Here is a 16577-nt window from a genome sequence, read left to right as displayed (position 1 = left end):
TTGTCTAGGGGATATGATTTGGTCTCTGTGTTTCTGCAGTGCACTGTTCGATGCAAAGTATGTGTTTTGATATGCTCACTGGAACCAGAGCCATGACAATTTCCTACTTTAAATATTGCAAATTGATTGTGTGGCACTCAAAAGGAACTTTTTATACAAGGTACGGAAGAAAGAGTCGATCCATCTCTTTGGTGTTTGTACCTGAATGGGGGATTATTTCATTATTTATGACTTACTTCTGGGAGCTGTGTGATCTTTGCTACATTTTCAGAGGACATACTGTCAGACACCACATTTAATTACAGACAGTAGAAGTAAGACAGGCTATGGAGGAAGTTACAAAGCAGCCTACAGTTTTCTTCAAATGTAATATCTTTTGTCCCTTTTCTCTTTGTGTTTTGACTTGTGAAGCTTTATTATCATGTATGACTCTTCAACACAAACCTCAGAAGTGCATTATTATTTTATTCCCATTAGTTTTACATATATGAAGCTTATAAAAGTGATAAAATACAGTTGGATTCAAATATATTTTGGTGCTCTTTATAAAGAAAACCTTTAGTTTTTAACCATGTTTCTTGCTAGTAATTGTGTTGATGAAAAAATAATTGGAAATTCAACTTCAGGGGACTGATAAGAATGGCAATTGTCACTTGATGTCAATTAGAAAATCCCTAGAAAGACTTACACCTGTCCTCATTTTTGTATGTTAGATCTTTTAAGAATATCTGTCTATAAATCAGGAGGCTTATTTTTGTGTTTTGTTTTATAAGGGTAGATAGAATATGAATACCAGCACAGCAAATGCTGTGAGTGTGTCCTGTCAACCCCAAGATCTGCAGGTTTCCCACAGCTCTTCCTCCCAATCGCAACCTGTGAGCAGCTGCAGAAAGTGTTTCACAGTGGCACAACTCTGTTAGGATTTAGGCAGAAAATGTTGCCAATGTGCTGATAATTCCTTGTGGGATGCAGAACAGTATTTCAGTTCTGCACAGTTGAATCTCACTCCTCTTCTCATGAATCTGCTTAGATTCCTGAATGCTTTCTTTCAATTGTTGTACCATCCTTTATAAAGAGTCAGGTAGCAAATATATTGGTGAATGGTCAATTTATTATGGGAAAAAAAAAATCATTATATGTTATGTCACTCCCCAGGGAAAGAAGAGGTATTTGCTAGTTAGTACCTTTAGCATTTGGTCAGATGTAATGGAATTATGATTAATTTATTCAAGGAAATGGGAAAAAGGTGGGAAAGATAATTGAACTGAAGTATGGCCCTGGTTCATCCAAAGTGTGAGCTGGCCTACAGAGAGCTTAAACAGTCCACTTGGCAAAGTTTTGGAACACTAAACTGGGAGAAGGTAAATGGAGAGGCAGCTCTGATGGTTACTTTTTCACAGCTGGTCCTCATTAGTGCTTAAGCTGCCACAAACACTGGCCAAATCCAATGCCAAACGTATTTCACCTTAGTTGTCTGAAGCCAATCTCTCAGAGGAGCAAGGAGAAGAGTTTATGAATCTCATTAGTGGAAGTAAATCAAATTACATCTGGTTTGGTGTCCATCTGTTAAGTTGCAGGCTCGGTCTACTCACTTTTTTTCACTTACAAGGTAATATTCTTGCCCAGCGACTCTGTCAGAGGGTGATTATTGCTTCCCAACTCCTGGGCATTAACTCTATAGTAGAGAGATTGTACAAGGAGCATCCTGTACATCCAAGAGGAGGAGAGCCCTCATGAAGTGGACCATGAGGACAGACCGTCGTTAGGCAGCTGCAGTCCTTTTATAACAAAAGGCTCTATTTCTATGCAAGTAGGAGACTCCTGTAGTTTACCTTCTCAAGCTGAGCCTCTGATACAAACCAAGCAGTTACCTTTGGTCACTCCACGTGCAAAGGATGAACGAGTACAGGTCTTGATTGCTTCAGTACAACAGTTTATGGGACACTGGGAAGGTAGGGACATAAATATAGATTTCTTACTCAGCATCTGTGTGAATCTTGGGCTCCGGTGTGGTCTGCAGCAGCCCAGGGGCTGAGCAGGGTTAGGAGAGCAGACAGCCCTGGCAGCCCCTAATGCCCTCAGCTCTAATGCTGTAGTCGCAGGGCAGCATCCCGCTTCCAGACTCCTTCACCACTGGAAGGAATAAAGCACAGGAATGCAGCAAGCTCACTGCAAATGCCAGGGAATTTCAATTTTCTGAGATAAGATGAAAAACAGAGATGCTCATAAAGTTTACATAGGGCATGCAAATCTCTCAGTGCAATAATGCTGGAATGGGATGGCATCAACGAGAGTGAAGCAGCTGGGAGAGCCCATTTCCTGAGTTTGCTCTTGTCAAAATGCAGTATGGACTGTGGCTCGAGTCACACAACTGAGCAAACTGTAGGGAATGTCCAGATTGTGGAATTGCAACAGAGATTAACAGAAAAAAATTAGATTCTTTGAAAAAATATTGTATATATTGCACCATGTTAAAAGTCCATAGTAGTTACTGAATATTGAGCGACTTTAGCTTTGCAAAGTGTTTAGTCTGTGAACTACCATTTTTAAACGTGACAGATCTGTAGGTATTCACTGAGTAAAAATGTTTTAAACTTGACTAAAGCCATTTCAGGCTTCTGCAGTATTATTTGATCATACATTTCAGAATATCAGAAAAAACACATGTTAAATGGTTTGAAGAGTGTGACTTTGTTTAGAGTAAGATTAATACATCCTCTGAAAGCTTAGCTCCACAGTTTATCCAAACAGTTCTTCACCCTAAATATGATTAAAAGAGCTATTTTTAAGACAATGCTTTTTGCTGTCTAGAACCAGAGAACAAATTATTTTACAGACTAACTATTGATTGTTTGCAGCACATTAAGGTGAATTACTGGCAGACACTGTTGAAACTGTAGTGATTGATACCAAAACAGGATTATTACATTCCTAATTCTGTTTAAGAAAGAAAGAATGACAGCAGTCATTCTTTATTTTGTTATTGTGTAACTGACAAAAATGTCTTAGTATATTGCAATGTAGAGTTAAAATGTGCTCATGGCAAAATTTGAGGATGCAATTTGGTTGCTTACCGATATATTCTGTGCATTTTAATTAATTGGCAATTTTGTCTTCTTAATATTTGGCTACTGATAAATTTGTTTTGATAGTAGCAAAACGATGACTAGTAAAAGTTTTTCTCTTCAGTGAATGAAAGATTATTTCCCTAAGAAGGACAATATCAGACACAATAGCATTTAATAGCGTAATTTTCTGACTGGTTCATTTTTATTCCTTAGTAAAGAACAATTTATTTAAGAACTTTTGTGTTTTGAAAAGATCAATACTTAGAAATCAATTACAAACCAATGTGTAAACAAACTCGTACAACAATTGCTGGTGGTCATCTCAAGTTACAGTTATAAATGTAAAATTATTGCTAACTACTATTTTTTTTGTAATGAAATGTATAGCTTGCCATGATATAAATATAAATTTCTTACTATTTCTTTTCATATTTAAACTATCTGTCTTCTTCATTGTTTCCCCAAAATTATTTTGTTGTGTAAGTAATTTTTAAGACATTTTTCCCGAATTATTTTAGGAAGCAAGAAAATCTGTGTAACAATACATATTATTATTTGCACACGCAATAGAAAAAAATCCAGCAAAAGTTCTAAAATATTTTTTGTGCGTTGAATCTTCACAGCTAAAATTCCATTTTTTAATGACTTTAAGTTTTCACAGCTATCGTGTATTATGTTGGGGTCAAGTGGTAATCAAGAAATACTCTTAAATATTAATTTTTCTGATGGTTTTCAGTGTCCAATTTCAAATAAACAAATAAAACAACACGAAAGCTATCGCACACTCTAAAGTTATGCTCTGATCGTAGATAGGTTTAAAATAATCAAATACAGCATCTTATACTTTATCCTTATGTAATTTAAGATACTTTGCATTGTTGATAGGACTGATTGCCAATACACATGAAGCAAAACAAACCAACCAATTAATTATAGGAGGTTATGTATCGAAAGATCCTATGCTTTTGATCTTGTATGTTTAAAGTTCTCAACACGGAATCTTAGGATTTCCTTTTATAAATACCACTGTCTTTTAAAAACTTCTCTTTCCTAAGCTCTTCATAAAACATTGCAACACAAGGGTAAAAAGTAACAGGATTTATTTGTAGCTCTTTTCTGACCTTTGTTGAACATCTGTTCAGTATCTTCTATGTTTACTGGTAGATATATCAGTGATGGAGTCATCATCTCTGGAGGTATTCAAAAGACTGGTGAATGTGATGCTTAGGGAGTTGGTTTAGTGGTGGACTTGGCAGTGTTAGGTTAAGGTCAGTGATTCTAAAGGTCTTTTCCAACCTGTCCTATCCTATCCTATCCTATCCTATCCTATCCTATCCTATCCTATCCTATCCTATCCTATCCTATCCTATCCTATCCTATCCTATCCACAATTGTAGATAAAATACATAACACATAATATTCCATTACACCGTTTACCATATGTCTAATAAGAGATTAATGACTCTATCTCCTTTTTTACTAAGTATTATGGAATGAAATTAGGCAGTAGGAATAAATAACTTTGGCATTAACCTTTAACAATTTTATAAAGCTTTAATAAAACAGAAGGGATAATTACCGTGATATACTATGTTCTATCATAGAATGTAATAATACAGAGTTGGCCAAGTGTTAAAGAATTTAGGCTCTTCAGAGAAGATAAGTATCCCTATGCAATGAAGTTCTATAGTGCTTTTTTACTAGATTATATAAATTGCTTCATAAATCAGTTTAGTAAATTATACTTGGTGTTTCTAAATAAGCCCCTATCACAGCAGGAGTTTAAATATCTTTTAAAATACTATGGAAAACTCTTGCTGTGAAGAGAGCTACCACCTAAATATATTTGTGAAGAAAAGCATTACTTGCAGCTACAAGCAAAAAAAAAGGTGCTTAATCAATTAGTTAATAAATTATTTACATTTTTAATTAATAAAATAACCAGAAGAAAGCATTTATTAAAATATGTAAAACGAGATGTAATCTGATTGAATTATGGACAGTTAAAAGGAATTGTTATCCAGGTAGGAAGCTGAAACTACCATTACATAATTTTCATATAGAGTTATAGAACACTACTGATGATCTAAAATGAGCGTTCATACTATAGGCTAAACCAACATTGAAATCTGTTATTTTCATGGTAAAAGACTTAAGAATAAGCAGTCTTTTTTTAGCAATTAAAGCTCTGTATAAGTTAACTATTCATAAAGAATTAAAATATAAACATTAATACTTTTATATAGCTTTGTTGGCTTAACCCCCAGACTCAGTTAAAAATACAGATGTGGGCAGTAAATAGATTGGCAAAATGAATCTCTGGGGATTAAAACAAGGTATGTAAATTATGAAAGCAATCAGAATTTGTGGGTGAGTGAATTCAGACTTCTGGAACATAAAAAACATTAAACCAATTTTAATTACAGTAAGAAGTATGACACTTCTATGCAGTGAAGGTGTGCTGAAGAATATAGATACCCTCACTATCAAGATTCAGTTTTCCCACCCCCTGCAAGGAGATTTCCAGATTTCCACAGTGTTAATATCGTGGTAATAAAAGTTGAACACTGGCTGTTCGTGCATGTTGAATATGTATTTATAACCTATTTTCTAGGTTGTGGGAGGATATCTTAAGAGTTCTATAGAAGGTCTTGTACTATTTTCCTTCTTCAGAATTTGTTCTTTACACTGTGAAATCCTTTGGAAAATAATTTCGACTGCATTGGCGTAGCATCTCACTGTCAGTTGTTAGTCTGTCACACTGGAATGTATCTATTCCTGCAGCTCTTCTGAGCAGAACTGAAAAGTGCCAGTGTCAGATGTGTTTGGAACAGGGGAGTTTTGTTTGGTGACAGCTAATTTATCAGCTTCAAATCAGTTTGAGTTCGCTCCTCCTTTCACCTGGGAAAAAAAGGCTGAAAAAACTTACACAACACTTGAACAATACATCCATTTCCTCAGTAATGTACATTGAAGAGCTTGAAATATTTTTGAATGGGATCAAAAAATCCAAGAAGGAACTAAAATAGAAACAAATGCATTGGGATATATTTGGAAGGAAAGGACAAGCCCCTGATTCAGGGGGAAGGGATTATTCAACATGATGTGTCCTTCTACTGAAATTGAATTGTTGTGCTTTAAAAGAGGAAATAGTTACTCAACTACATAATCTTAAAAATATAAAAAGAAAGAACAATCCAGAAAAATCACCAAATTCTTGACTAACTTTTTCTGTTTTATGTCAGCATACTTGAGAAAGAAGGGATTGTAAGCGTAGTACTCTGGCTTGTATGTATGCTCCTGTCTTACAAGCTGTATGAACTCAAGCACGAGTGGCAAGATCTCTTCGTCATATATCAAAGCCATGTAAGCATTAATATACATAATGGTAATTAAAAATGGTTAATTCTGAAAAAGCTTAATCTAGCAGCAAATAATTATATCTCAAAGTCTGTGTTTTTCCGCTAATGCAAGATGCTATTTGAATTCTGTCACCTCGCTCTCTCACTGTTTTCTGCTTCAAGCTCCTAACATGAAAGGTCTCCTGCACAACCAAAAGAGATGTCTGAAAAATGCATGCACATCTTCCCTAGCTTAATGTTTTTGAACTGAACTCTGACGCTCAATGTCTCTACTAGAGGAGCTATAAAGTCAGTGAATTATCGAATTACCAGGAGTTAAACAGTATGGTTTCTCTAAGCTGACATTTCCTGTGGCATATATTATTTTATTCAGGATGCTACTTTTTATTGCCATATCAGCTTTTCCTTCATGTTTTTGAAGTCGCCTGGGAAACCTGTTTTTTTACGGAGAAGTTGTATTTCTTTCTCAGTCGTACCAGGCCTTGTTTTCTGAAGTCTGAAAATGCATCTGCAGTACGGAACAGCAGAAGCTAAAATAAACTCCTTTGTCATAAATGACAAGCACTTACCTTAAGTATAAATATACACCATGAAACACCATCTGCTGGAATATTACTCTCTTGTACTTATGGAATAGATTAAAAATTGATTCTACATTTTGCTGTATGAAAGTTCAAAAGCACTTGAACACTTAAAATATAGTTTTTGAATTCTTTACTTTGTTGTTTTTCAGTTAAACTAATCACAGTAATTTCTGGTCTAGTCCTGCAGCAGAAGTGCTGATGTGCAAGACAGGGTTTCTCATGACAGAGGATGAGACTTTTTAGAGAGGCAGAGCTTGTATCTCACATCACTGTCACTGTAAAACCAGAACATGCCTGGAATTTCAGTCTATTTCTATAAAATCATATTTCAATTTTTGAGTGTTTCAGTTTTATTCTCCCATTTCTTATTGTCTTAATGTATGTATTTCATCTTGATTTTGTTCAGAGCAACCCTTGTGGTGCTGTGTTTCAGATTGTGACCAAACCAGTGTTGGTAACACACCTACCAGAGCTGTGACTGATACTGAGCATTGCTTACACAGTGTCCAGGATTTTTCTTTTCTCATTTTGCGCCCAACAGCGAGTAGACTGGGGATGGACAAGTGTTTGGAAGGGGACACAACTGGAAAAGCTGACTCAAATTGACTGAAGAGGTGTTCCAGGCCACCAAGTTTGGCAATAAATACTATGGGTAGTCTTCCCAAGATAGATAGGCTTTGATTGGCATTAATCTGCTGGAGGGAAAATGTAGCAGGCGATGGGAGGTATGTGCATGGTAGCTGGCAATGCCTTTGCATCACTTGGTTGGGGTTTTTTTTGTTTCTTCTCTTTTATTCCCCCTTCACTGATTAAACTGTCTTTTTCTCAACCCACAAGTTTTTTACTTAATTTTGCTCTTCCAATACTCTCTCCTGTCCCACTGGAAAGGTAGTAAAGTGAGTGAAGACCAGGTAGGTGCTCAGTTGCTGGCAGGGGTCAACCTACCACAGCGCAGAAACATTTCACTAACCACAACTTAGATGCTTTACCAAATTATTCTCTTGTGAATGTCTTTGCTCAGCCTATGCTACAGCCTCGTCATCACATATTTTTCCCTCCTTACGTCTTTACACCATGGTTTCTCAATCCCAGACTCTGACTAGAGAGTTTCCATCTCCCTTCATCTCCTTATTCCTTCATTCCTCCCATGTGCTAGTCTCTTTTTTCTCTCCATTTCACTTCCCAGCTCTCTTTTATTATCTTTTATGATTATTGATCTCTCTGCATACTGTTTGCAATTCTTCTCCTTAAGTATCTCAGTGTCTCTCTTTGTCTTAGGTTTCTATGCTTTTCTTTTTTCTCTTGTCAGACCCTAATGGTTCATTCGAACTTTCTGACAGTTGCCTTTAAATCCAGCTCTTGTTCCATGTGTATTTGAATTTGGCAACTGGATTCTTCTTTCAGAAAGCCTGGTAGAAGAAGAGTAGATGGTTGTACAGGAAAGACCAGCTCTCAGTTGGTCTGGATGTTCATTGGTCTCTGGAAGTGGAGAGTACTACAGGGACAGGACACTTCAAAGTCTTTTAGGTGCACAAAACCCATAAAGGTCAGTTTTGTAACAAATAAAAGTTTTGCAGTATGGCAATGATAATATATTTCCTGGAAAATCGTCTTCAACGTTTTATGAGCGGAGAACTGGATTTTTTTCTCCTATCTCTCTCAAAAGTGAATGGCATGTATAAACAATAATGATTTCCATTTAATAACATTTAAACATGAATAAATAAATCCACGGCAGACTCCTGAAAAGGAAAATTTAATCCCTAATAGCCTCTGATTGATAAAGGAATGTACAAGTGTAAGAGGAATTTTTAAAACAACATTGCTGAGCGACTTTTAGACCATTGAAACTATCAGCCCTGTCTATGATAATTATCTGATCTTTGCTCATGTTTCGCCATCCACTTGTGTCTCTAGAATGTGTAATTAGACATTACTCCTTCAGGCTTTATAGAGGAATTATATGACCTTGCAGCTGAAATATTCAGGATAAATGTCACAGATCGATCAAAGGCATGGGAACTCAAATTTCACTCTTTGGCGAGACTGATCAAGCATATATAGAGAACAGAAGGAATAAAACAATGTTTTCTTCTATGGTTTTTATTAAGTTTTTATTGTAACTATGCAGCAACCAAACAAAAGGCACCACTGGGGTCCTAATGTCCTCTAAGGACAAAAAATTTTCTGGAGGACAAAGGAGGACAGTTTTCTGGATATAATATAAAAGTTCGATAGGACATGAGCTCAGTTTTACACATTCCACGATTTTATCCCTGCCTGAGGAATTGATGTATGATCCCTATCATGTGTGGCACAGATGTGACTTGTGAGTTATCTACTTTCTTACCCATTCAGCCCAACACCACCCTGCTGAAAAGCCAGACAAAAGAGGGTTTACAACTCTTCCACATTTACTTGTAAATGTAAAAACTTTCATGTGGATATAACCTTCAGGTCTACCTATACAAACGTTTCTATAAGGTCTTAAAACCGGTCATTGTCTATGGTAAAGAGCCATTTAGGTTGTTTTAGTCAGTGAGTGTAAGAGCTATGGTAGCCTTTGCTTGCTTGCTTCATTGCTGCTTGTTCCTATAGCTTCCTTTCATCAGTGCAGACTCTTTGGTAGGCTCTTTGGCAGGTACTTTGTTTTAGCAAATCTTCTTTTTGTTGACAAAAGTTGCCCACAGCTCTGCAATTCTGTTTAGTTGAGGTTTTTTTTTCTTCCCTTTAAGATTTTGCTGCCTCCTGCTGCCTCGGGATGGGATAAGCACTGATAAGTACATTTAACTGGAAATAACAGAGGGTAGAGATAAGAGAGAAAGTCGCCATTAGTAAAGAAATTAGTGCCTTAAAAATGTAAAAGGAAGGGAACTGACTATAAATAGAATAAAGCCGGCACGACCTTTTAGATGAAAGTTAGAGAAAAAGAGATGTTAAAAGCATATGACAGAGTTTGTTCCAACAGTAACCTTATTAACACTTCAGGCTTAAAATGCTGTTCTCTACCAACTAATAAAAAGAGCCCATCTGCTACACACCAGGTAACTAAAGCTCATAAGGAAAAATGCTTGGCAAAGGGAGAATAAGAGACAAATCTGTCCAGTTAGCTGGAATTGGATTATGATATGGGAATTCTCCAGTTCTATAGCAGCAATTTTGCATTCTATATTAATTCTATACAATAAATACAAGTACACAGATCCTATCGGTCTACATGTGTCTCAGTTGCTTAGAGCATTTCTCAAATGTTTAGTCTGATCCAACAGCAAAGATTTTAGTCCTCTTGACATATTTTGAATGCAAAATAACAACTGCACGATACCTAGAGGCATATTAGAGAAGCATAGTAGCTTCCTCTCACAAAAAGTAGGAACAATATCTCAATGAGTGACATGATGTTGCCATTAATGTAATATACCTATATATGAAACCAATTTCATACTCCTTTCTCACCAAAATATATTTACCTAATATTGAAATAATGATTTTGGTATAAATTAAAACTTAGTCCTAATTTTTCGTATTGTTGGTAATATGTTTCCCCTGTCTATTATTAGTGCTGGCTAATGATACAGGTAACCTGTGTTTAAGGGGGTAGTAGAGTTACAACTTATATTCGCTCTCTCATTTTTCTATTTCATTTATTGTATAGACGGAATGAAAGATTTGTTAACATAGTTGTGTATTATTATGCATTTTAAACTCTGTGTTAAGCAGCTAACACATTATCTTGCTCAACGATCAGATAAAAGTTTTATATTTCTCCTGTCTGTACAAGAGAGGCTATTGGCGTATTCACTCTTGCTGAAAGCTCTTTAATTGATAAAAGCTCTTTAATTGATAAAAGCTCAACTAGAATTCAGGACGCCTCGTAAATCCTAGCTGCCTTCTACTCCTCCTTGCAAACAGTGTTCCTCTGGATTAACAGAGTAGCAGAGTCAGCCTTAATGCTCGCAGGATGTCATCAAGTGTCTATAAACAGTACTATATAAAGATCTCAAATATAATTGTAATTACTAATATTTAAAAGCTGTAAAGGTGGCAACGCGCATAGGTTTTAACACATCGTTTAATATGAATGCTTCTTCATGGACACAGAAAAAAAAACCCAAACCATCTTTTATGGGAGAGTTAGAGGACAACTTCTTTACTGGATCTAAAAGTCAATCAACATAACATAAAACAATTAAAATGCTTATAAGAAATATCTGGGAAAAAATTGGTTTTTACCATCAGCAAAATTATATATTATCTACTGATATTATTCTAAAATGATGGCTGGTTAAATCGTTATCGCTAAGGCTTTAATTTTGAAAATTAAACTACGCAAAATTCAGTCTAAAGCAGAAATGCATAAATACATTTCTGAAAGTTACAGAGTACACAAAAAGAGGGGCTTAGGCTGGACAATGTTGAACAGCCTTACCTATACCTCCCTAATCAGCTCATCTTTAGGGGATATTTTTCTGTCCATTATAAATAAAACATAATTTGTTTAGATATAGAGCTTAAAAAATCATTATTAAAGGGTTTTAACTCATGGTCTTAATAAATAATAAAAAAAGAATAAATTTGCCCTGTCAGATTCTATTTCACAGTGTTTTAAGCGGAACTCCCCCGATCTCCAGTCATAAAAACTTGACTATAAAGACTTGAATGGTTGTGTAGCTATTTAGAATTCCCCACAGATAAAGGGCTGCACACCATTACCTGTAACTGCTTAGATGAGGGAAAGTAACAACTTTACACGCAAAAGAAAAAGGGCTTTTGAGACCTCGTGAAACAATATACATGCACTACCAGCACAGTATATGTGCCCCTTGCCTCTCATGGTTTATACCCTTGGTGTCCCAAAGCAAAAAACTACTTGTTCAGTCCTTCGGTACAGTGACAGTGACACCAAAGTCTCACTGCATGTTTGCAACAGAGAATGAAAACAGATAGAAATGAGAATTTAACAAAATAGACTGACATCAATAAGTCTTTTCTTAAATGTTTATGTCTGCATTTTTCAGAAGGTCGAGCACTTCTGGCAAAAGAAAAGAAAAATAGTAATTGTTAGTAATTGAAATGTTAAGACTAAAAACTAATATGGTAGCGCACCTACTAATTTTCTGAGAGTTTCTTAGCAAAGTCGCTGTCGGTCCTTCTCTTAGAACAGAAAAATGTTGGCAAAATTTATCATACTATATGTACAACTCCAATTTTTACACCAAAGATCTGTTTAACAGAGGAAACCAAATGGAAAGGTATTTTATGACAGTTGTTTAATGGTTCCTTGGTTTAAATATATAAGGAGTAAAAAATGTTATAGAGAAGAGAGGTAAAACCACCTAATATCAGCTTTTCTTTTAAAAGAGCAAACATGACTTCAAGCCTCTCCTATTAATGATGTTTACATTTAAAAGATTATTTTACATAATGATGGCTTAATGTCTCTGTGGTATTCTCTTTGGGTAGCAGACTCTAAATAATCATAGTCATGTGTACTGTGGTTCAGCTTCATTACTTTTATTACTGAAATTTCCCATCTTTGATTGAATTTACCCCTGGAATAGAGAGTATTACGGAGTAATACTTTCATTTTTCTCGCAAAAGCTGTTCCATTTGCTATAAAGATATTTATTTAACAACATTTTGGAGCCTGAGGAAAGGTTCTGATGCCCTTCCTCCTGGGACAATGCCGTAACCAGCAGGGTGAAGTTCTAAATCTGTGACTTACTGGTAAGGAATTTAAAAGGTTTTGAAATAACCACATTTCAGAATTTCTAGTAGCCTACTGCTACAGCAGTCACATAGCAAAGGTATTTACAGTTATCTGATCAAGTCAGAGGAGGAAACTGAGGGTTTTCTTCCCCCCCGGATAAGCAGTTTCCTTATACTCGTGAGCAATACTGCCTTCTGCTACGTATTATGAATGACAAATAAGACTATTCAACTGTTTCTAGGTCTGCTTTATCTATATGAAAAGTTCACTTTAGCAGCTTTATGGTTCAGTTCGTAGAAAACTGAGAAAACATAACAGTTAGATGTTAAAGTTGCTATCCCAGAATATGTTTCAGCTTTGAATTGCAAAATGAATACTTGCTGTAATATTAACATCCACAAAGCTTGTCGCCTTTTATTTCAGCAGTTTCTCTCCCAAAAATCAGAACTGTGGCACTGCAAGTGCAAAAGAACTTGCACTCTTTCCTGACTATTTATAGATGCTGGAGGAAGGCTCATTCTTGCTTAGGTATTATTCTTGAAATCTTAATGGTTGATCAAGATTCAGCCTTAGACAAAATATTCTACATATTGTAAGCAAATAGAAAGATAGGTTGCACCATCACTGAATTAAGTGCAATCCGAGACTTGACAAAGCCTCAGGAAAGAGCATCTTGAAAATATTGTGAGATACTTCATGTGTGAATTGCACTGAAGCAATGCCTGAATTTGACTCCAAAATTGCCCTTCTAAAATCCGACTCAGGATATATTTGTGTACAGTCTTTTTCTTTGCTCTCCAAGTTAGGTGGAATGCTAGTGTTGCTTCAGAAGTGGAGAACTGAATTATGAATGTAGCAGCACACTGCTGCCAGATCTATAAAGATTTTTGATCAAAACTTGCATCCAGCTGACTTGGAACACTGACATCGTGGTACACGTCTGCAAAAGATTCTGCTTTATTCAGGAATGAGGCAAATGATAAGCACTTTATACTAAAGCCTAGGCAGTGAAATTCAATGAAAATTCTTTTTTTGTTCTTTCATAAACACCTACACTAAAATTTTAAGGTCAGTTTGACTTGAAATGTCTCTGGTAGAATCCCGGTCCAGCTGTTCATGAGGCACAGTATTTATTTCTGTACTTGTAATTAAACTGGTTTCATATTTGTAAACCAGTTGCGTATTTTGCCATGTACATGCACCCCAACAACCCCTAAAACTAAACCTAAAAGAATCAAAATCAGTTTACGTTTTCCTTACAGAATCCAACTTAACTTTTTTTTTTGTCAGAATCTGTCTTCATCCTGTTAAAATACTCATGCAGGGAGTATGATAATACAGATACATAAGTTTACAATGGCTGTACAATGCATTTTTCATCATCCTCTTGGGATAACCCTGTTATCTTGTTCTATGTGCTGAAATCCAGTGACAAATATTGGGAAACATAAGCTAACTCTTTGTGCTGATCAAAGATAACTAATATTATAAAACCCCTGTAACCAGCTCTGGTGTGCCCTTCAGGTCATAACTGCCTGCCAGCATGAAGATTAAGCTCTGTGAAAACCAGCTACATACAGCATAAACCTCTTCCAATGCCTAAGAAATAGAAACTGTTTTTAAATCCTCTATACATGATAAGAGTACATTTCTTGACAACGATAACTGAAACTTAACACTTTTTTTCTACACTCTCTAAACAAGTGTAAACTGAAATGGATTGAGAGGTTAATTATGAGTTGTGTTGTGTTTCTTCCTGGCTATAACCTTGTAAAGTCACTCTATTAGAATTGCAAGAATGTGATACAATTAATTTCAACACAGGAATTACTTCAAACAAAGGGTCTAGAAGGAGAGGTGTTTTTCTGTTCAAGTTTGAAATTATTTACTTATTTGTGGCTTATAAATATTTTTTTCTTTCGTTTTGTCTCATGTAAAGCCTCACAGGAAAGTGATTAAAAGCACCATTATTAAGATGGGGGAGGGGGAGAGGAGAGGTGGTTGCTGTAGAGTACGATTTCTTGGGACAATATTTGGTGGTTTTTGTCTGTCTGTTTTCCTTTATCCATGGCTGTTATCAGGCTTGGGAAAGATTTTATTTAGCATCTCCCTCCCCTGGTCTGTGCATGCATGACTTTGTGAATGGTGTTTGTGCTTCATTTTTGTGCCTCTGTAGTGGTTGTGGAAAAATTCCTCAGTATACCTTCTCAGAGATCTCTTTTCAATAGTAGTTTCTCATATTCTCGTTCTTTTCCAGCACAATCTAAGCTGGCCAGGGGAAAGCTTTGGTTCTAAAATGTAGTATATGAGCTCTACTGGCTTGAATAGTAGTTATTCATCTTATTATATCTATTCAAAATACTCGTTCAGGAAATCTTTTAACTGTTGGAGATTCACAGGCTTCTTTTCCTACATTGTGCATATCTGTCCTCCACTTAGCTTTCAATTATTTTTTGTACTCAGAAGTCATCCGGTAAATTGGTTCTTAGATTCTCTAACCATCTCTTTCAAGTTACTCTCAGAAGACACTGCTTTTTACTCTCTCTTAATCTCTCTTGCTTCTGCTTTTGACCTGTGAAGGTAATCTACTGTCTTTGAAGCAGCGGACATAGTTTTGTGATGATAAAAATAAGTAATCCTAAGTGGATAAATTGATCTTCTTCAAACCATTAACGAAAAGGCGAAACATAACTTTTTTTTTTTTTTTTAAGCCTTCTGTATGGCTTGCAGTTCATAAGTTTCTTGATGTGTTGTTTTGAGGGTTTTTTTACTCTTTTTGTCACTTTTGCCTGGTGTGACCTTGCTATGGATAATTAATATGACTTATATTCAGAAGTGTTCCTATTTGGTTCAAGAAAGTATCCTTCAAACTGTCAGATACTCATAAAGTTGATGGTCACTCTGAAACTGAATAGGCGTCCTGGTCTATTTATGCCAGAAATATCTGGCTATGGTTAAATAATATGAGATACTATCTTGTTTCATGCTGACTAACCTCACTGCTTTAGCTTCTTAATAAAGACATGTGAAAAGACATGCTTAATCTCTTCCTATGATCTCTTTTATCTCTGAGTCTTATTCAAGTCAATACAGATCACACGGTTTAATTCTGTCATCGTCCTGTGCATCAGCCTTAAACAATTCCCTAGGCCCTCAAGAAAGTAAGTGGAAAGGTGGAATTAAAAATGTGGCTTGTTATTTTTATAAGTTTTACATTTCTCCTGTTCTATTCGCTTTAGCCTTTCAGTATTTCCTTTCTGCCTGTGCCAAAACAGGGAGGGTTTGCTGGTCTGCCAGGGAAGCGAGGCAAGAACTGGGTGTAATAATGAGACAGGCGTAAGTAAGGACTTCACTAAAAAGGAGTTGAGGTGTCAAGTCTGGAGCAGGATCAGGGCCAGTGGTCAGGATCAAAGACAGGTCAGCATCCAGCCATCACCTGGCAAGGCCACAGTGCAGAGGCAGATTTGAGGCCAAGTGAAGAAAGCCAAGGCAGGGTCATAGAATCATAGAATCACCAGGTTGGAAAGGACCCACTGGATCATCGAATCCAACCATTCCTAACACTCCCTTAAGCCATGTCCCTCAGCACTTCATCAACCCGTTCCTTAAACACCTCCAGGGAAGGTGACTCCACCCCCTCCCTGGGCAGCCTCTGCCACTGCCCGATGACTCTGTCTGTGAAACATTTTTTTTCTGATATCCAGCCTGACTCTCCCCTGGCGGAGTTTCAGGCCATTCCCCCTTGTCCTGTCCTCAGTCACTTAGGAGAAGAGCCCAGCTCCCTCCTCTCCACAACCTCCTTTCAGGTAGTTGTAGAGAGGTAGTCAGCCCCGGAGAGATCCAAGACAGAGCA

At 36.4% G+C, this 16577-nt stretch overlaps 1 protein-coding gene across 1 annotated transcript in view; it reads left to right on the top strand.

Moving 5' to 3' along the window:
• The window catches only part of CSMD1 (CUB and Sushi multiple domains 1), a 1155040-nt gene that overhangs the window by 740862 nt on the left and 397601 nt on the right, over nt 1-16577 (top strand). The gene's annotated exons all lie outside the window — the stretch shown is intronic.

Source organism: Cuculus canorus, chromosome 3, assembly GCF_017976375.1.
Source record: "Cuculus canorus isolate bCucCan1 chromosome 3, bCucCan1.pri, whole genome shotgun sequence".
Classification (NCBI taxonomy): Eukaryota; Metazoa; Chordata; class Aves; order Cuculiformes; family Cuculidae; genus Cuculus; species Cuculus canorus.
Note: the sequence above shows the minus strand (reverse complement) of the source record. Positions and strands in the feature narration are given on the sequence as shown.